The sequence below is a fragment of the Pistacia vera genome, unplaced genomic scaffold, assembly GCF_008641045.1.
Source record: "Pistacia vera cultivar Batoury unplaced genomic scaffold, PisVer_v2 Contig507, whole genome shotgun sequence".
NCBI classification, from domain to species: domain Eukaryota; kingdom Viridiplantae; phylum Streptophyta; class Magnoliopsida; order Sapindales; family Anacardiaceae; genus Pistacia; species Pistacia vera.
In genome coordinates, this window is record NW_022196343.1 from 214,677 (window position 1) to 231,365 (window position 16,689).

The 16,689-nt window shown below is 35.6% G+C and overlaps 2 pseudogenes; both read right to left on the bottom strand.

Annotated features, from left to right (window-relative positions):
- Nucleotides 1-1,778: 1,778 nt before the first annotated feature.
- On the bottom strand, nucleotides 1,779-6,212 carry LOC116105900 (annotated as a pseudogene).
- A 7,220-nt stretch (nucleotides 6,213-13,432) lies between these two features.
- Nucleotides 13,433-14,465, bottom strand: LOC116105902 (annotated as a pseudogene).
- Between the last annotated feature and the right edge of the window lie 2,224 nt (nucleotides 14,466-16,689).

A 16,689-nucleotide genomic window follows, 5' to 3' on the forward strand; every position in this document is an offset into this window, starting at 1 on the left:
GTAATGGGCTGGGGTTGATCTTTAATAGTATATAAATTAAGGAAGTCGACACGCTTTTGAGACTTCTTCACTGGGAGCTGAATCACAGAACAATCAGGATTAAGCCTTTGGAATTCATTGTTACTTGAATCGTTTTGATAGCCAACATTGAAGTGTTTAGATTCTCTGCAGTCCGACACGAAATTTGAAGGAATTCTATCCCTGGGACATCTAAATAAGGTTTGATTGTATGGTTCAACAGAGATAAAAGGAGACCTTGGAAGGCTCAAATTTCTGAAGGCATAAATTTTCAAAAGATTTGATGCAAATGTATTGTTTTCTTGAAGCGTGACTGTGTTAGTCTGAAAGATGGCTATAACATAAACCCATGGCCAATCTTTATCTAGCTTAATCCTCGGAACTTGTTTATCGCATTTATCTACCTTCCAGAATCCACACTCAGAATACGTTCCATTGAAGAAGGGAAAGCCTATGCTTCCCACAAGTCCACATTCAAAAGGTTGACATCTGGGTTTGATTCAATTTTTCTGGGGTTTTTTCTTTCTCTTGAGAGCTAGTGAGGTTGTAATAATTCTTTCATTCATAGTGAACTTTGTTTTCTTTTGCCTACTCGGCGAGTAGATTGTCTCTGTGATGATCAAAACACGTAAATTTGATGTCTATTTCTTCTTTCTTCCTTACTCTATTTTAAGTTCTATTAGCTTTATTTGCTTAAATTGGCGTCTGAACGTAACATGCTATACAACTCTCAACTAATAATACTGTTAATAAAGTAGTCTTTTGTGTGAATCTTTTTTATCATATTATTCTCTATTATTTCTTACTATAATAAGCAAAGAAATTGCATTCCTTATCCTTTGAAACACGTCAGTTGACTTAGAAATTGTGTAGGAAAGTCTTGCATAAACAGACTTAAAAGCAGCCCAATAGGCAATCTTTAGACTATTCTGCCAATATTTCCAACTTATCTCCCAATGGATAGTACTGTATGTTACAAGTTAAATTTGTCACACATCGCTTCAATAGTGGGTTGTTATAGTGTATATAAGTAATTGGGTTCTCTCCTCCCTTGAGTTAGCTTTTAGGAGTGAGTTCTATCCAAGGCCACTTTATGATCATACTAGAGCCACGTTTGTTTCTCTCCTCTCCCTGGGCGATGATAGGTTTGGACCCTCCCTCTTTGTGTTAGAAGTTGAATTTGTCCCACATAGCCCCAACATGAACGTGATGGAGGTTAGAAGTTAAATTTGTCTCACATCGCCCCAATAGTAGACACTATGCTATATATAAGTGGTTACACTCTCTCCTCCCTTGAGCTGGCTTTTGAGCTTGAGTTCTATCCAGCCACTTTATCACTGGGAAGACTCGACTCATTGACTCTTTAAAAACTATGACATCTAATTGACCATGATAACTTTCGGTAAGTTACATCATGCTCATAGTAAATATTTGATTGACACTCAAGTCTAAAATCATTACTAGTTTCAATCATTATGGAATCAGAAATTTGTTAACAAGATTGGTATGCTGATCTAGAGCTAACTTATATTTGAACTAATATGTAGTTTTCTTAATTAGCGTTTTGGGTTGAGGTGTAGGTGGAGAAGCAAAGCAAGCCAATGATCATTTAGTGCTTATGAATAAAGTGGTTACCGGAACAGAGTTAAAAAGCAAAGGTATTAATAATATATAAATTTGAAAATGTACCAATACATCTGAAATCACGGTTCTCAGTTTGAATATATGCATGTTGATTAATACATCATTTTAGGAACTACTTAACTTAGTAGGCTAATTGAAGAATCTCTTGGGACTGATCCCAATGAAGATAAGAAAGGCTTGGGTGGAATTTGCAAGGAATTGATGCTCCCTTCCAACATCTCCACTACTCTACTCATTGTTGGCCGGTTTGAGGGATTAGTCTGTATGCACCACAGGCTCACTGTAATCATCTTCCTTACACATTCTTTATCTTCTTTATTTGAAATGCCTTGCAGTCCAAGTTCTTCACGTACTTCAAGATGCTCGTAAATCCATTGCTAAAAATATATTTCACTATTATTATCAACTTCAACATTGTCATTTTGTCTTCCTCTTGTCATTTCTATAACCATCATTCCATAGCTATAAACATCTGACTTATGAGATACTACTCCAAAGTTTCTAGAAAATACTTCTAGAGCAATATAACCAATTGTCCCTCGTGCACCTGCCATTGACACAATACTCTCTTTCTTGGGGCAAATTTTAGCGAGACCAAAATCAGAGATCTTCGGACAAAAATCTTCATCTAAGATAATATTATGAGGCTTTATGTCAAAGTGTAAAATTTGTGTGCTACAACCACGATGCAAGTATTTTAATCCTCGAGCTATGCCTATTGCAATATGGTATAATGTTTCCCACTTCAGTGAATTATTTGTCTGGGATTGATCTTTTTCGTATATGAACTTCTCAAGAGATCTATTAGACACATACTCGTAGATAAGACCTCTTGTACGACCCTCAAAACAAAAACCTAAAAGAGTGACAATATTGACATGGGAAGTCCTACTAGTGTTAGCAACCTCATTGATAAATTCTTCACCATTACCTTTGGAATCAATCAAGTTCTTCAATGCTACATAGCGACCGTCAAGTAGCCCACCTTTCTAAACACATCCATATCCTCCTTGGTCAAGTTTGTGTCTGAATGAATTGGTCATTTTCTTCATATCTGAATAACTACATCTTTTAGGAGAAAGGGATCCATGATTCCTTAAAAATGCCTCAATGTTTTGGTAATTCTTAATTTCCTTCATGCAGAAGACCATGGCATTATGTGGTGACGATTTTCTCCAGATGCAAAAGGCCAGAAATATCATTATACTAGTTGCAGTGGTTGATACGGCTGCAATTAATTGAAGAAAGGAATCAATAAGACACAATGATGGCAAATTGTTAAGACAATTTTGAATCGTTAATTTGAAGCGCATCAATGCCACAAATATATACACTCATGCAAGACTAACTGAAATTGTTCAAGTTCTGGGAAAAGGGACTTGATGGCTATATTTTTGCTGCAACTTTTGACAAGTCTTTAACATGAATAGAGACCATAATACTATTTTGAAAGGAGACATCAGAAGATAAAGATGGAAAATTGTTTAGACAATTTTGAATGGTTATTAGAAGGATCCTCTGTTTTGTTTTCAACAACTGCTTCAGATAAATTCTAAACTATTGAGTTGAATAAGGTGAATGCCTCTTAAAATCAATTGTCTAGATGATTTCAGGATTTCCGGAAAACTAAAAGAAAAGAATAAGCAGAAAAGATAGTTACAAAGATATTTGGTGAAAGGGGTATCTTACCAAGTCCGATGCCTAGCTTCATTCCTGATTTCATTTTCCCATCTCCTGCAAGAAGTTACAAATAAATGGTTTTAGTTGAAACAACAAAAACTAGAGTGATTTGATCAACTTATCATTATCCAAGTTCTTCTCAAGATTATGAATGTAACAAAAGTCATTATAAATTTGTTTGTTATGGAATTAGAATTAACGCAAGTTATATAGATCTATGTAAAGCTACTAATAAGATAGAGAAAAAACAATAGGTAAAACATGGAAAGCAAGGCGTGTCTTTAACCAAGACAAAATCTAGCACTTCACCGTGATTTGTGATGGGTGTTCTTTGAGTGTAAGATATATTGGAGTCTGTTCTTCCTGTCACAGAACATCTAAAGTTTCCCTTGCTATCAGTTTGACATTGCCCTCCCGCTAAAAAACAGTCATAACATTCATCCGTTACATTCACTTTCAAATTGAACAAACCCGTAAACAAATCAGAATATTCAACACTTTTCCGAGTCTTATTCACTCGGTAGTTAACAGGTGAACAATGAGAAGGAGGGCTTGGAAAATGATCACTTGGCTTACTGTAGAAGATATAGGAGTGTTGGGAATTATCGCAAGCAGAAGCGAAATTTTCAGGGAGCCTGTAACCGCTTGGGCATTGGAACGCTGATTGATTGTAGGGCACATTAAAAGAGAGAAAAGGAGAGATGGGAAGAATTAAAGGTTTTTAAGGATTTGAGGCTACAATTCTTCAGTTGTTCTTTTACATCTCCTTCTTCAAGATTAACCACATAATCTGCAGAGATGTCACTGATATTAAACCATGGCCCACCCTTCCCCAACTGAATCTTCTGAACATCTTCAGTGCAGTTATCTATAATCAGCAACCCACACTCCGGATGTGTTTGATTGGAGAAGGGGAATCCAACATCACCCAGGAAACCACAATGGAAACTTGGACATCTAAGATTCAACCTCTTTTCTTCTTGAGCCAAGCAAAGAAGTAAAATATGAGAAAGAAGAAAGAACACATGATAAGTTGACACGTCTAGACAAAGGCTAGCCTGGAAAAGGATAAAGTCTTCGCTGATTAGGAAAAACAATTCTTTACTAAGAAACATAGTGGACCCAAATTGTTGTGCAGATAGTTAATAACTACAAAGATTCTTATTAAATGGTCAACAAATTTTAATTAAGGCCAAAGTTACTAAAGCAAGAAAAAGACTAAAAGTTGTTTTCTTCTTTGGAGAAATACATAATATCAATCATTATGGAATTTGTTAACAAGATTGACCTGCTGATCTAGAGCTGATTTATATATGAACTAATATGTAGTTTTCTTAGCGTTTTGGGTTGAGGTGTAGGTGAAGGAGCAAAACAAGCCAGTGATCATTTAGCGCCTATGACTAAAGCAGTTACCAAAACAGAGTCAAAAAGCAAAGGTTTTAATCAACAGAGAAATTTGAAAATGTATTAATATATCTGAAGTCACGGTTCTTAGTATGAAGATATGCATATTGATTAATACATCATTTCAGGAACTACTTAACTTAGTAGGTTAATTGGAGAATCTCTTGGGGCTGATCCCGGTGAAGATAGGTAAGGCTTGGGTGGAATTTGCAAGGAATTGATGCTCCCTTCCAACATCTCCACTACTCTACTCATTGTTGGCTGGTCTGAAGGATTAGTTTTTATGCACCACAAGTTCACTAAGAACAAAAGAGAAACTTTGCTGAATGGTCCACAAACTTTGGAGAAGCGAAGCTCTTGGCGGGCCTGTGACAAAAGTTCAGAAAACGGGGTGAAAAGAGAAAACGGGTTTGGCATCTATGAGAAAAATATAAACAGATAAGGTGGCATTTTGGGTTAATTTCTTCCTGATAATCGAGGCAAGAAAGGAACAAATTCTACAAAGAAAGTGATGTGCAAATTGGGCCATTGTAATCTCTAAATTCAAGAGGTGGTTTTCATTGTGATAAAGAAAAGTCTTTCAGGTGAAGTAGGCAATGGGGCAGCAAATGTAAGCAAAAGGAAATCTATTGACATTTCAAGAATCTTTATCTGATTTGAAAGAGGTTATCTTCTCTAACTATGTCTCATAAAGCAGAGGATTTAAATTCAAGTTATCATTGTGATAAGACTATTAATTGAGGACAAACTTGTTTCTTTGAAAAGTCTTTGCAGTTAAAGTAGGTAGCGGGGCAGAGAAAAAATGTATTCACAAGGAAATCTGATGAGAGACACAGGATTTAGTACCTCGGAGTTGAACATCAAGGCTGAACAAATAATTCATACAGAATAGACAAACATGTTTTTGCAACAGCAAGCAATACAATCACACCACAGAATCCTGTTGAACACGGTGGTTTTACTGATCAACAATACAGAAACTGGTAAGGTTCAATCTCAAGTTATCTGTTAACTTAGAATCGGTTAGTGTTCTGCTTTTATGAGTAGCTACTTGCTCTACAGGAGTTCTATAAACAGGCGGAAACATGCATGTCATACTAAGCTTATGCAGGACCATGCTAATCTTTTACGTATCCTTCTAATTCTATCAAGTACCTTAGAAATTCGAAAGGACTACTTTGCACCTAGACCTAGAATTAGTTTTCAAAGAATTGTGAGTTAGCTGGACTCAGATCATAGGACTCTATTATATTGACAGTATCCAACTGTGTCTTAATCCATTTCAGTATAAATTCATGCTTCAAAAACTTCACATCCTCCAATTCAACAGGTGCAGCAACTAAATATTTACAGGCAGTTTTACTCCAATTCACATCCTCATACTTAGATTTTGTGTAAGTGACAGAAAACAAGTCATTAAAGTTATGAAAGAAGATGATATCAGCATGATGGTTTCCTTCCTTCATCTGAACTCTCTTGAACTCTTATAAGTCTAATGACACATGCAGAATAAGAAATATGAAATATGTGTGATTAACATTTGTTTTCTGTTTTTATCCTTTCTATGAACTGTCAATCACAATCTTGTTTCTTGTTTGATATAGATGATAGATCGAAGTGGGGCAAACTAAGCTACTTTCTCTAAACCCAGAAAGGAATCAGTCAAAATTCACTAGACTTAAACTAAACTAAACGCAGTTCACATCAATCCATGAAAAATGCTAGTAAACTTAGAACAACAAACCAATAAGTAAAACATGGAAAGTAAGACAAGTAGTACCCAGGAATGAGTCCCAGTACTTCACTATAATACCTGTCACTAAACAATTAACTTTCCGTTGCTATCAGTTTGGCATTGCCCGTCCGCCTTATAACAATCACGACATTCTTTTGTCACATCTACTTCCAGGGTGAAATCATAAGCAGACAAATTGAAAAATTCAACACTCTATTGTGTCTTATTCATATGGAAGGGAATAAGTGAACATGATTGAAATATAGAACTTGGCAATTCATCAGTTGCGGAAAAGATGAAAGACAACAAACAACAAACAACACAACACAACACAAACGAGCCATTCTTCCAAACTTCTCTATCTCCTAACGTTTCTTCGTAATTCGTCTCAATATAGAAGCAGAGTTGCTTCTCCTTCAAAAGTAAAACACGCCAGTTGACTTGGAAATTGCAGGGGGAAGACTTGAAAAACTCTTTTTCCTTCGGTTATTCATCCACTATTAATCAAACCCACATTTCATAAAAAGTAACTAGCAAAGGAATCCCTTTTTGTATTGTTAGCGGCCGAACGACAAGCACCCACTCATAGTTTGTCGTAAAGAAAATTTGTGCCCAAAAAGTTTGGAAATGACAAACACCCACTTACCCACTTTTCTTTGATGTTTATTTCTTCTTCAAAGCCGCCGCCGCCGGCATTCTTGCCGGCTTTCTTTTCCTTTTCCTTCACCTTTTCAGTTTATCTCACCTCCCATCACCATCCTCCTCCATCCCCAACCGGATTTGACCCATTTTTGGCTGCAATTTCCTCTTTCCCGTGACCCGCCTTCACCCTAGCGGCCGCCGGATCAAGCCAGAACGAGCCGGATTCAGACGCCGATGGATGCCGCCCTCACTCCCATCTGAATCCCCATCCCTCCTCTTCAAAACCCATCCCTCCACTAGCCCTCCCCAGTCCTCGTTTGCCGCTCGTGACCTGCATCTGCCGCCGCGAGATAGTCGCGTTTTGCTGCCTTTTCTTTTGCGTTTTGTTGGTTTTTTGGTGTTTGATCAGTGGGTTGCTGTTTAGAAGTGTTTGTGTTGCTGTTGTGGTGTTTTTTTCTGGTCGCCGGCAGCTTCCCCATCACTTCGACCTTGCTGCTTCATCGTCGCCCACCAACTGTTCAACCTTTTGCCGCATCTAGCTCCCAGTCTGCCCAGCAACCAACTATTAGAGTCTGTTAAAATGGAAATTTCATGTAGTAAATATAGAGTGAAGAGTGAGCACTTCATATGATTTTACAAGCTTTGCCTTACTACTCTGCATTTATTGTGTTAAACTGTTAATGCACTATTGCTATCTGCCTTCCTTTTAATTGTTCTCCTATGTTTTTCTTTGCATTTTGTGATTGTCATAAGGTTACGAGGAAAACGCAGATTGTGTTTGTCTTTTGTTTAAAATTTAAATAGATATGAATTTGCCTAAAATTTGAGAACTTTTTAACTTTTGGGGAATGGGGATTATAGTTGAAAAAGGAGGAAAGGGGAGAAGGATTAGGTTAGTGAATAGGGATAAGTGGTTTTTTAGCTGATTAAGAAATTATCAGACTATCCTTCAGCAGACAGAATTCATTAACAGAATCAGACGAAAAATTGGTGTTGTCATTTTCAAACTTTTTGAATACCAAATTAGTTTTACGACAAATTATGGATGGGTGCATGTTGTTCATCCTAGCTCAAAAAGTTAAAGTACAATGTAGTAGATAAGCTTAATATCAACCTAAACATGAAACATGGGATCCAAATGTTATTTAATAGAATGTCTTATATGTATAATAAGTGTGGGACTTATTTAGAACGTTGGTCCCAAGTGTCAACGGGATGCTTTTCACCTACTTATGTTTCTTGCCTTTCTTCTTGTTACTCAATAAAAATGACGTGTTCTGTATTTTCTTTCTTTACTTTTAGGGATGGCAACGAGGCAGGGTCAAGGCATGGAAGCCTTCCCATCCTCACTCCATTTCCCGCAACAAAATTGACATTTATTGCAATTTTTAGTACATTCTCATTTAGTGTTCATGTTTTCTGAAAGAATGACCATTAACAAGGGCAGAGCTATATGCTGGCCTAGCGAGGCCCAGGTTCCACAAAAAAAAAAAAAAAAATTAAATTTTGTATTAAGATATACTTTTTGTCTTTTTCACATCTAAATATTCATTTTTACCTTTGGGCCCCCTTATTTGTTGAAGTTAACTTTTAACTCCCTTTATATAACTTTCTAAATTTATTTTTCTACTCTAATCCCTTCGTTTGTTGAAAATTAATTGGGCCAACCAAAAAAATTTCTGACTCCTCCCGTGACCATCAACATATTGTAGCAATACAGTTTAGCACAGCACATTCACTCTCTTTACTTTGCGAATTTTGTGTACAATCCTTGGCTGAAATTACGGCCAACATGTATCCAAGATAAAGATTATATGTTGGCTGAAATTTCAGCTTTTGTTTAACAGATAATCTGAAAATTAGCAGAAAAAACAGAGGAACAAAATAGAGCAACGTAATTTCTTAGCTAAAGATTTGATTCTCCATGCGGGGTTCAATTTTAACAAGGTTATAGTCTCATAGACTAGCTTTTATTCTTCTGTTCAAAACCTAAATTTAAACAATTACATGAACATTAAGATTAAATTGGACTTATAATGGGTACTAAGTAGCAGTAAAAAAATTGTGTCACCATTGATATCAACACAAAATGGAAGACAGAAAGCGGGGAGAATTATAATTGTGAAAGTTTCTAGGTTTATTTGATTTCATATTTTAGAATAATTATATGTAAGGCTATTACTGAACAATAAACTAAAGTTCTAATCCAGATGATTCCATTATTCTTGGAATTCTAGGAGGAGCAAATTCCTGAAGGCACAATTTGTTGGAGTTGTCAACTACTTCAGCATTAATGGGTAACGGAGACGCACTCGGGGGTCCCGCTGCCCGATCAGCGGGCGGGTGCCCCGCTCCCCGGTGAGCGGGCGGTTTTAGGCTTTTCCATGTATAACCGCTGTAGGATTCCTTTTTTAAGTTATTAATTCCTTTTTGGGTTGGGCTTAGGAATAGGAATTCTTGTAAAACTAGGTTTAATCACTTAAACCTAGTATATAAACATTCTTTTCTCTTGTTATGTGTGTGAGAACAATTCATTCATTGTAAACGAGAGAGGTGAGGCATATTGCAATAATATTGACTTAGCTGGACGTAGCCTACATTGGGTGAACCAGGGTAAATCGCGCGTATTACATTCTTTGTTTACTGTTTGTTTTGTTTAACTATTATTATTTTGTTCCTGTTGCTTCTCTATTTCGTTCACAATTGTTCCAAGGTTTCGGCAGAAAGGTATTGTTTTCTTGAAGCTGGAACATGTTGCCCTCAGATATGCTACCACAAGTACGGAAAGATTTGTGTCGTCTGTATCTGTAGACAGAGGTTAAAAAAATTGGATAAGTCTACGGTCAGATAAGATTGTTTAGTCGTAATCTCTTACGGAACACCTAGAAAATTAAATATTAGATAATCCAATTTGGTTTAATATGCGTTCCCTCCCTTAATTCATGTAACTTGTTGGAATTTCTTACGAAATCTGAAACAATTTTGATACTTTTAGTGAGAAATATACATTTTAATTAATACATTATAGGATTGGCACTGTAGTAGTGTTGAAGAATCTGCTGGCCGTGATGTTGGAGAAGATAGGAACGGCTTTGGTGGGATTTCCAAAGAACCGAGACTCCCTTCCAACATGCCCACCACTCTACTCACTGTGTCTAAGGAATTACTTTGGATGCATTACAAGCTCACTGTTATCATCTTTCTCTCAAATTCTTTATCCTCTTCATTTGCAATGCCTTGGAGCTCAAATTCTTTATCTACTTTAAGACGCTGGTAAATCTAATGTGGTAAATATATTTCATTGGTATGATCAACTTCAACATTGATATTTTTTCTACCCCCAACCATTTCCGAAACCGTTATCCATAGCTATAAACATCTAACTTATGAGAAACTGTTGCGAAGCTTCTGGTTAAGTTAACAAAGCACACAAGAATGAAAGTGCAACTTATAATCTGAAACTCTGTAGAAAAATAGAAGAATGAAACAGAGAACCAAACACAGTGAAGCCTTTGTAGTTTCTTAGCCAACGATTAATTAACACCAAGGGTTCAACTTTAATAAGGTTATTGAGTAGCTTTTATACTTCATCTCACTATCAATATATACATAATATATGAACAATGAGATTATATTATAAAATGAGATAGAGAGGGAGAGAATGGAGAAGAAGAAGATTATAATTTTGTAATGATAAGCAGAAAATATCAATAAGAATTTGATTAAGGAGATACACTACCGAGTCATAGGACCAGATTCAGTCCTAATTTTCCATGTTGTCCATCTCGACCTGCAACAGAAGATATAAAGAAAGATGTATACGTTACTACTAAAACTTACGTGCCCATATAGAGCTGTTACTTTTCTTGGCTAGATGAGATATGAAATTGCAAATATGTTGTGTTTCTTATTCTGAATTTTACAGGAGATTAAACCGAATTTTCTATGAATTTTCACAAGCATAATGTGTGAATTTTCTCCCATAATGTTAAAAATCAGAGGAGTACAAAATAAAATAAAGAACAGCATAATATGGGAAGAATATCAACCAAACAAAGACATAATATTTACGTGATTTGGCATAACTTGTCTATATTCACAGATGAGAGAGATCCACAATGATTTTCATAACACAATACATGAGTGCATCACACCATCAATTTAGTACTTAGGAGGGAATTCCACCCTATGGTGTTTTATTAGTACAACACCATCAACCCTTTACATAGGCGGACACAATCAACCCTTTACATAGGCGGACATCTTGTTCCTATGGTGTTTAATACCCCTAGTCTTTACCCGATACCTAAAGTCATTTACCCTATGGCACCCTCACATCAAAACCCTTGTGTCATCACATTCTCTCTTTCTCTTATTCTCCCTCTCATAACCTTTAATTGGTCCTAACCTCTCTATTTATAAGTAGAATATAACATTTCTTTTCTACTAGGATTCATATTACAAATAAGACTCCTCTAATTTAATTCATTCTCATATTTTAACTCAAAATAAAATCTTAAACCAGTTCTTCTTTACTAATACAACTCAAAGTAAAGGAAAGCAAATATTCTCAAATACAAAGTCCTAAAATAAAAATTTGGCTAAAACTTAAATTCTTTTTTTCTTCTCGCTTGCCTTTTTATTCTCTAGTAACATCTTCATCAATTACCAAAAAGTGTTCATATGCCAACACACAGCCATCTTTGTTGCAATAAATACAAAATAAATTGGACATATTATTTTTTATACCTGTTCTTTTTGCACGCTGAAATTGGTGATTGGCCCTTGCTGTTAATTTGACATCGGCCACCTGTCTCATAACACTTTTGACATGCTCTGTTTACATTCAGTTGAAGACGGAACCAACCAGTATATAAATTAAGGAAGTCGACACCGTTTTGAGTCTTGTTCACTAGGAGCTGAATCACAGAACAATGGGAACTAAGTCTTTGGAATTCATCATCACTTGAGCCGTTTTGGTAGCCAATCAACTGTTTGGAGTCTTTGCAGTCCGGAACGAAATTTGCAACACTTCTATTACCGGGACATCTGAAAAAGGTTTGATTGAATGGTTCAAAGATGTAAAGGAACGCTCAAATTTTTGAAGGCACAAGTGCCCAAAGGTTTTGGTGGCATTGTTTCGTATCCTTGGAGCGAGACCATGTTAGTCTGAGAGATCCCTGTAATATAGAACCATGGCCAATCTTTATTCAACTGAAACCTTTATCTATCTTCCATAATCCGCAATAAGAATTCGTTCTACTGAAGAAGGGAAAGCCTATGCTTCCCAGGTTTCCACATTCAAAAGGTAGACATTTGGGGCTAACTCCATCTTCTTCTTGAGCCAAGGCAAGAGATAATAAAGAACAGAAGGATAGTCACAGGAGACATTCAAAAATTCCCTAATTGGCAACGGATATGACAGCATCTCCACCAAACATCAACTATTACTATTAAGAAATATTTGAATTACTTCTTTTGGTATATCATTTCTGTTATTGTTTCTTCTCAGTTGTATATCCTCCGAAACAGCAGTTTACTTTGAGTCTTCTGAATTATATATCATATATTTGTGTACCTTGTTGATTTATATTTCAACTCTTGTAATACATATCTATTATATGTTGTTTTTTATTAAACTATTACAGATGGAGATTGTTAAGCCAAGTGATATTTTAATGGAATAGTACTTAATGCAGCTGAAAGAAGTAGGTGATTGGAGCTGAAAATATTGTTGTTTAAGTCAGCTGTTTTTGTGTTAACTGCAGCAAGTAATGTAGCTGCATTTAAAGTTTAAAATTCATATTTTTTGTTTAGTTAGATTTGCGTGGTGTAACAGTTGATGTGAAACTTTTTTATACATTTCAGTTTAAGTTAATGAAAATCAGATGAACTCTGAAGCCAACTTCATTGCATTCGACTCTTTCTTCTTTCCTTTACACCTTTAGCTAAAAAGCCAACAGAGATGATCCTGGTCCTTTGGTTAGATAATTGAGCAATTGACTTGGAAAGAAGACTTGTAATAGAAGAGTATACATTTAACTGAATTAATTCTCATTAAACAAACAAAAATCGCATTGAAGAGTCCAACAGAAATATATAGTAATAATGATTATTTAGCGTTGTGGGTTGAGGTGAAGGTGGAGGAGCAAACCAAGCCAGTGATCATTTAGTGCCTATGACCATAACAGAGTTAAAAAGCAGAGGTTTTAATCAACATAAAAATTTGAAAATTTACTAATACATCTGAAGTCACGATTCTTAGTATGAAGATATGCATGTTGAGTAATAAATCATTTCAGGAACTACTTAATTTAGTAGGTTAATTGAAGAATCTCTTGGGGTTGATCCTGGTGAAGATTGGAAAGGCTTGGGTGGAATTTGCAAGGAATTGATGCTCCCTTCCAACATCTCCACTATTCTACTCATTGTTGGCCGGTCTGAAGGATTGGTCTGTATGCACCACAAGCTCACTATAATCATCTTCCTTACACATTCTTTATCTTCTTCATTTGAAATGCCTAGCCATCCAAGTTCTTCACCTACTTCAAGAGGCTCGTAAATCCATTGCGGAAAATATAATTCATTGGTATTATCAACTCCCAAATTATTATTTTGTCTTCCTCCTGTCATTTCTATACCATCATTCCATAGTTATAAACATCTGATTTGTAAGAGACTACTCTAAAGTTTCTAGAAATACTTCTGGAGCAATATAACCAATTGTCCCATGTGCATCTGTCATTGATACAATACTCTCTTTCTGGAGGCAAATTTTAGCAAGACCAAAATCAGAGATTTTCGGACAAAAATTTTCATTGAGGAGAATGTTATGAGGTTTTATGTCAAAGTGCAAAATTTATATGTTACAACTGCGGTGTAAATACTCTAAACCTCGGGCTATGCCTACCACAATTTGGTACAATGTTCTCCACTTCAATTGATGATCAACCTTCAATGGATTATTCTCATCTACAAATTTCTCAAGAGATTCATTTGACATAAACTCGTAGATTAGAGCTCTTGTACGGCCCTCAAAACAGAAACCTAAAAGAGTGACAATATTGACATGGGAAGTCCTACTAATGCTAGCAACCTCATTGATAAATTCTTCACCATTACCTTTGGAATCAATTAAATTCTTCACCGCTACATAGTGACCATCAGGTAGCCTACCTTTGTAAACACCCCCATATCCTCCTTGGCCAAGTTTTTGTCTAAACGAATTGGTCATTTTCTTAATATCTGAATAACTATATCTTTTAGGAACAATGGATCCATGATTCCTCAAAAATGCCTCAATGTTTTGGTAATTCTTAGTTTTCTTCTTGTAGAAGACCATGACGTTATGTGGTGACGATTTTCTCCAAAAGTAAAAGGCCAAAACTATCAATATGCTAGTTGCAGCGATTGATATGCCTGCAATTAATTGAAGAAAGGAATTAGCTGAACACAATGATGGCAAATTGTTAAGACAATTTTGAACGGTCAATTTGAAGGGTGTCAATGCCACAAATATTTTTATATATACATAAAAAATCACTTGCAAGACTAACTGAAATAGTTCAAGTTCTAGGAAAAGGGACATGATGGCTGTATTTTTAGCTGCAACTTTTGATATGTCTTTAACACGAATGGAGACCATAATACCAAAGAAATTTTCTTAGAGGAGAAGAACAATTATAACATGTTAATGGGTTCTCTGTGTCAATGGACATGCAAATGATTGATAGAAACTTTGCCTCATAGTTTAGACAATTGAGAGACGATAATTCAAGTTTTTGTACAGTTTTAATATCTGATTCATATACTCATGAGTTCCCTGAAAATTAATTCTCGAGATGAATTCAAGCTTCCTGGAAAACTAGTAATAGAAGCAAAGAATAAACAGAAAGTAAATTCAATAGAATATTTGGTTAAAGAGGTATAACTTCATCAAGTTGTCTTCTGCGACTTATTGACACGTCTAGAGTCTAGACAAAGGCTAGCCAGGAAAAAAAAAAATTACTAAGAAACATAGTGGACCCAAATTGTTGTGCATATTGTTAATAACTACAGAGATTCTTATTAAATGGTCCACAAATTTGGAGAAAAATTGTGTGGTTTAATTAAGGCAAAAGTTACTAAAGCCTAAAAAGTTTTTTCTTCCTTGGAGAAATACATAATCAGATATGAATTTGTGCTAGATTTTTTTTTTTTTTTTTTTTTTTTTTTTTTTGTGACTAAGGGTGTCCGGGCTAGCTCACACGTACCTCAACTAATCCCTCGGGGCCCTGAAATTGACAGCTGAATAAATCCCCTCAGTAGCTACCCTTCTTAGCAACTCAAGTAGATTGAACCTAGGATTTTTTGAGTAATACACCCAAGAGTCTTAGTTGACTGTTAAGCCACTAAGTGATGGTTATGTGCTAGATTCTTATATGCTACACTTCTTTCCCAGGTGTTACAACTTGATTTATATTTGAACTAATATGTAGTTTCTTAACGTTTTGGGTTGAGGACAAATTAGTGCCTATGAATCATAGTTGACAATGAAATTTAGGTGGAGGAGCAAAGCAAGCCAGTGATCATTTGGTGCCTATGAATAAAGTAGTTACCAGAGTTAAAAAATAATGTTGATTAAGAAGTAAAAGATTAAAAAGAACAAGGAACATATGATAAGCTGCACGAGCCATCCGCTATTACTATTAAGAAATCTTTGTATTACTCGTTGTGTTTTGTATTTCTGTGATAGCTTCTACTCGATCTGTTCAGTAATGTTCATCCCCTAAAACACAATAGTTGACTTGGAAAAATTGAGTAGGAAAGCCTTGCAGAAAAAACAGAGTTAAAAGCAGTGCAAGTCTAGCTGTGCAACAGTAAATCTTTTGACTGTTTCGCCAATAATTCACAAAACATTTCCATCTCTGTGAATAGTGCAAGAAAGACTTGACTCGTTGACTTTTAAAAACTTTGCTATCAAATTTATGATGATAGCTTCAACTTTTGATTAAAGGGTCCGCAAACTTCCGCTAAGATGTGGGTAGTCCTGCGGGCTTAATTTCTTTTCTTTTTGAGAAAAGTCCTCAAATCAGAACTCTTATTACTGGTTATGTGCTTTTACCCTGCAAGGCCCATGTGCTGCAATAATTATCAAAGAGAAAAGATAAATTTAACATGTGAGGCAAATTTTTGAAAGTATTTGTTAGATTTCCATAAGGGAACTACTCTTCAGCTTTCAATAGGGTAGACCTTGCTCAAATAGAAATTTAATTTACACTAAAATCTAACTGTATCCATAAAATTACATTAAAGAGTACAAACATAATCGTTGAAGGATTTCTTAACAATTAATACATCAAAACCTATATAGCTTGGTAGTGTAGATGAAGAATCTCTTGAGGTTGACCTCGAAGAAGATAGAAAAGGCTTGGGTGCAGCGAGGTAGCTAAGATTTTTAGTCAATGGGGTTAAAACATCAACTATAAATCAAAGCCCCAAATCTTATAACTTAGGCTTTCCAAACAATTTATACTAACTCAATAAAATTCAACTTATAAACCTATGAAAACTCATCGAATCCAAAT